Below are 6,000 nucleotides of genomic sequence, written 5' to 3' on the forward strand. Positions count from 1 at the left end.
CTCGATTTACAGAATTACCGTTTTACCCTCGATTTATAGAATTACTATTTCACCCTTGATTTACACAATTACTATTTTACCCTCAATTTACAAAATTACTAAAATATCCTTGATTTGTAAAATTACCGAAATACCCTCAATTTGTAAAATTACCAAAATACCCCTGATTTACAAAGTTACAAAAATACCCTTGACTTTCTAAAAATTATAGAAATACCATTGGTTTACAAAATTACTGAAATACCCTTAGTTTGTAGATTTACCAAAACACCCTTGTAGGATAAAATGACTAAAATACCCCTATTAGGTAAAAAGACCGTAAAGCCCCTGTAGGGTAAAGTGACCGTAAAGCCCGTGTAGGGTAAAATGACGAATATGCCCTTATGTTCCGTATGACTGATGTGTTTAGGATTTACATATATTGATATTGGATTAGTTAAGTTTGAGTGACAGGTGGTGGTTATCGTGGCGATTGATTTTGGAAACGTTTCAACTTCAACCCGTAATGTGTGTACTAACCCTCGTAATAGCTTAGATTAATATTTCTTTGAGAAGCGAAATGCTAAAATACCGGTATTTGGGAACTTGTAATGTTGCGTTTGGGTATAGATCGATAAATACGATAAGATCGGTGTTTGGATCGATGGAACAGGTAAGAACTCAATTTTGTGCACGATGGTAAGTTGGGCCTCAATGGGCTGAAATTGGGCCCAATGGGCTTTCGGACCCATTTGGGTAGAATTGATAGAAAATGGAATTTGGAAAAGTTGCACGTTAACACGGTTAGTATTGTTGTAAAATTTGGGTTAAGTAGGCTAAATCAGCATTCGTAGGGCCTATTAGGGGTTTTGGGCCCAAAAGCCCAAATTTGATAAAGTGGGTTAAAGATCATTGTTTAAACACTCGAAAATATTGATAATTGTAATGAACATAGAAAACCCTGATATTTGGAAAAATTATGACAATACCCTTATAATGTGAAAAATGACTGTTGTGCGCTTGTGGGCAAGTGACTGACTTGGACTGTGTGGTTGTGGTTTGATTGTGAATATATGTTGGTGATATGAATGACTTGGTGTGATTGTTTAATTCAAATATGGGCATGACATTACGCATACATGACATGTTGCATTGGGCTGGTTTTTATATGGATGGAGGAAGTGCAAAAGGGCTTACACCCCAGTTTACCGAAAAGGGCTTATGCCCCAGTTTATTGAAAAGGGCTTATGCCCCAGGTTACCGAAAAGGGCTTTGCCCCAGTTATTAAAGAGGCTAGGCCTCTAGATATATGATAAAGCACTATCTTTGCCGATGGTGTGTTGGTTGGGTGGGTTGAGTTATTCCTCACATGGTGTGTTGGTTGGTACGGGTGGAGAGTAGCGGATGGTGGGTTGAGTAGTCTCCCCAAATGGGCTTTCATACATTCATTGGTATTTCATGTGATATTGAAATGGGCTTGCATACATCCATTGACATTACATGTGATATTGAAATGGGCCTATGGGCCATACCATTTCTGATAAAGGCTTGACCCGGTGAAATGATTTATGAAAAGGCTTTGGCCCGATGATATGATTTATGAAAAGGCTTGACCCGATGTCGTTAAGCGAAAGGCTTGACCAAGATATGTCAAGACTAAATAGGGCTTTGACCAGTTGTCTTGATCTTGTGTTTTCACTGTTTGTTTGTTATTGGGATTAACACCGAGTTTTCGTAAACTCACCCGTTTCTAACTGTGCGGTAATCCCTAAGCTTAGATGGTTTGGAGCTGCGAGGGACTCGGAGATGGCCACACTCTTTTTTACTTTTCTTTTAATTGCAATAAGTAGCCAATTTATTTCTTTATAAGTTTTATCTTATTAATATTATTGTTTGGTTTTGGGTTGTAATAAGGCCATTTTAATTATTTTTCGGGATTATTTTATTTTAATAACTTTAATCTTTGTTAATAAATGGGCTAGACTTAGGACGTGTTTTCAAAATGATAATTGTTTTCAAAATAACACCACGCTACGATTATCCGATTTATCAAAGATTTCAACTTAAATAAATTACAACTCGATTTAACCAAGTGTGGCAATGGTTGTGGGCATGTCTAGATTGGATCCATTAGAAAAGCTTGGTACTTAGCGACCTTCATGGCTCACCTCCTCTATTACAGTTCCTACGGTGCCTAGCTCCCATTCACTTTGTTAGCTTAACAAAAGTTGGTTTTTAAAGCACTAAAACGAAACATGGGTTTTTAACTTCAATGTGGCACATCAAATTTGGCCATAACGTCTGGGCCGGGTTCGGGGTGTTACAGATTACTTTGACCTTCTGTTCAATTTCTTTTATTTAATCAATACCGTAAATCTTATTTTCACTGAGCTCAGACTAGTATAACGGAGTTCTATACTTTCTACCATATAAGGCTTCGTACGGTGCCATTTTGATGCTCGATTGAATGATTTTATTATAAGTGAATTCAATCAAAGGTAGATATTATTCCCACACACCTTCAAACTCGAGAATGCAACATCTCAACATATCCTAGAGTATCTAAATAATCTGTTCAGATTGACCATATATTTGTGGATGAAAAGTGGTACTAAAATGCAATTTAGTACCCAGAGCATCTTATAATTTCTTCCAAAATCGCGATGTAAATCTCGGGTGTCTATCAGACACTATTGAAAATGACACACCGTGCAATCTCACAATATCAAAAATATACAACTCAACTAGCTTTTCCAATGAATAATCAAACTAAATTAGAATAAAAGAAGCTGATTTCGTCAAACGATCAACTACAACCCAAATTGCGTCTTTTTTTCGAAGATAGAGGCAAATCCGAAACAAAATCCATGGTCACTCATCCCATTTCCACTACGGAATCATAATCGGTTGTAATAACCCAAAAGGCACTTGATGTTCAGCTTTATCTTGCTGACATATTAAACATCTCAACACAAAGTCAAAAATATCTCTTTTCATTCCTGGCCACTAATATAGTTGTTTCAAATCGTTATACATTTTCATACTTCCCGGATGTATAGAAAATCTACTACTGTGAGCTACACTCAAAATCGTTTGAATCAAATCCGAATTTCTCGAAACACAAAGTCTATTTCTGAACCTCAAAAAATCATCATCATCTATTCTAAATTCAGAATCAGAATCAGAATTACACTGAGTTCATTTAGCCATAATCTCATGATCAACCTTCTGAGCTTCGATAATCTATTGTAAAAACAAAGGTCTCGCTTTTAATTCAGCTAAAATTGAACCATCATCAGACAAATCTAAATGAGCATTCATTGCAAATAATGATTTTTGACTCAAAGCATCAGCAACCACATTTGCTTTTCCCAGGTGATAATCAATCACAAGTTCGTAGTCTTTTAGCAGTTCTAACCATATTCTCTGTCGCAAATTCAAATATTTTTGCGTCATTAAATATTTCATACTTTTATGATTAGAAAACACGTGACATTTTTCACCAAATAGATAGTGACGCCAGATCTTCAAAGAAAATACAATGGCAGCTAACTTAAGGTCGTATGTCAGATAGTTCTTCTTGCATTAAAACACAACCGAGTCCATTCAACAAAGCAACGCTGTAAACAACGAATTCTTTACCTGACTTAGGTTGTACCAATACCAGAGCTTCAGTTAACAGAGCTTTTAACCAATCAAAACCTTTCTGACATTTCTCAGACCATTCAAATTTCACATCTTTCTGAAGCAATTTTGTCAGCGAAGTTGCTATCGTAGAGAAATCTTTTACAAATCGTCTGTAGTAACCGGCAAGTCCTAGAAAACTGCGGACTTCAGAATAGCTGAAATCTTGCTCAGATCAACTCGGATACTAGATGCTAATACAATATGACCTAGAAAACCAACTCACTATAGAAAAATAGGGCTTTAGCAGCGTTTTATCAAAAAACACCGCAAAAATTGTACATTAGCGGCTTTTTTTTTTTAGAAAAAAGCCGCTCAAAACAGAGCAATAACGCCGCTAAAAATAGAGTAATAGCGGCGTTTAGCGGCGTTTTACCAAAAACGCCGCTAAAAAATAGAGCATTAGCGGCGTTTTTGGTAAAATGCCGCTAAAAACCAGAGCAATAGCGGTGTTTTTAAAACGCCGCTAAAAAATAAAGCAATAATGGCGTTTGTGGTCAAAATGCCGCTAAAAGTCATATAATCCCTAAAACCCTAAACCCCCCAAAAATCATAAACACTAATCTATAACCCCTAAACCCTAAAAAACCATAAAGACAAAACTATAACCCCTAAAACCTTAAACCCCAAAAAACATCATATGGATGTTGATGTGTATATACATAGATATTAATGTAAAAGCTTATGTTCATAATAAATTATGGAAGCAATACTTAATATGGATTAAATTTATTTTGGGGTTTAGGGTTTAATATTTAAGGTTTAAGGTCTATGGTTTAGGGTTTTATGGTTTAAAGTTTAATGGCCATGGGTATATAGTATGTTAATCTCAAGTGAATCATATTCAATAATTAAATCCTAAACTATATAATTAATATATATTTAGGGGCATAAGTAGGGGGTTGAAAGGGTCTCTGTAACACCCCGTTCCCGATACCATCGCCGGAGTCGGACACGAGGGGTTCTCAGACCATCTCTCATGTGTCACACAGACTATTTTTCACATTTCCAGTCCAGCTGGCAACTGCGTCCCTGTCACCTTAAAAATCATATCTCGAGTTCTAGAACTCGAAAACCAGTTACGTAAATTTTCCCCGAATTTAGACTCATATATACATCCATGGATTTATTTCTAGAATTTTTGGTCAGGCCAATTGGTACATTTTATTAGTTAAAGTCACCCCTGTTTCAGGGTTCGGCTACACTGACCTTTGCGCATTACGACCTGGATATCATCTTGTACAGAGCTCCGATGCTCATGTCGTTTATTTCTAAGGAAACTAGACTCAAAGGGGAATCTATGCATATAAGGAATGACTTCTAATTGTTTCTGGATAATTTATGGTAAATTTTCAAAGTCGAAACAGAGGATCCAGAAACCGTTCTGGCTCTGTCTCACGAAATCTTGAATATCTCTTAAAATAAAGCTCATATGGTCGTTTCGTTTCGTCCATATGAAAATAGACCCATCAAGCTTCGAGTACATAATTTTTTTAGCAATTAATTCCACTCCTACTATTTTTAGTGATTTTTTGATCTCATAACACTGCTTCTGTCCGCAACAGTTACTGCAGTAGACTATGCCAATTTCATGAATCTTTCCTTGGCCTTACTAATCATCCATCATACATGACACAAATTATGGCCACCTTATCAAAATTAAGGTTTCTAAGACTCGTGGCTATAGGTTCTAGCATCCCACTCAAGCGACCACATATGCCATTTTCACATGGCTTAAAGTTTCTGACCAAAATTTAACAAAACCAAATAGCCCATACATGCCAAATGTTCTCCTAGTTCAACTAAGAAGACAATACCAAAAGTTTGCTCGCGGTGTGATGACTTAGTTGTGGTTCCGAGCACCCAAAAGGAGACGAGTACAAGAGACCTAAAATGGGTGACAAGAAAACACCGAGTGAGTTTATAACTCGATGAAGTCGTAAGCATTCTACAACCATCCATTAATAAAATTATCACAACATGAAACAATGAGCGAGGCTAGGTACCCCATCCATATCGAACTATACCATAGTTCCTTGGACCTTTCGGTTCAATCTCATACCAACTCACCCAATGACATTTTATATACTTATTCAATAGAGTAATTGAGGCATTTCCATACATCATCTCATTTCCGCAATAATCATGCAATCAAGTGACTTTCATCTATTCCACGTTACCTTATTTACGGGAATGCAATTGAAATCATCACATAGATTTAAACTTACCAACTCAACCCCGAGCATGAACATAGCATCTATTAGCCATGAACTCAAGGTGCTTACTCTTTCCGCTGTCCATACTCAACTCGATAAAATCACACCTCCATATAGATAT

This window comes from Gossypium arboreum, chromosome 10, assembly GCF_025698485.1.
Source record: "Gossypium arboreum isolate Shixiya-1 chromosome 10, ASM2569848v2, whole genome shotgun sequence".
NCBI classification, from domain to species: Eukaryota; Viridiplantae; Streptophyta; class Magnoliopsida; order Malvales; family Malvaceae; genus Gossypium; species Gossypium arboreum.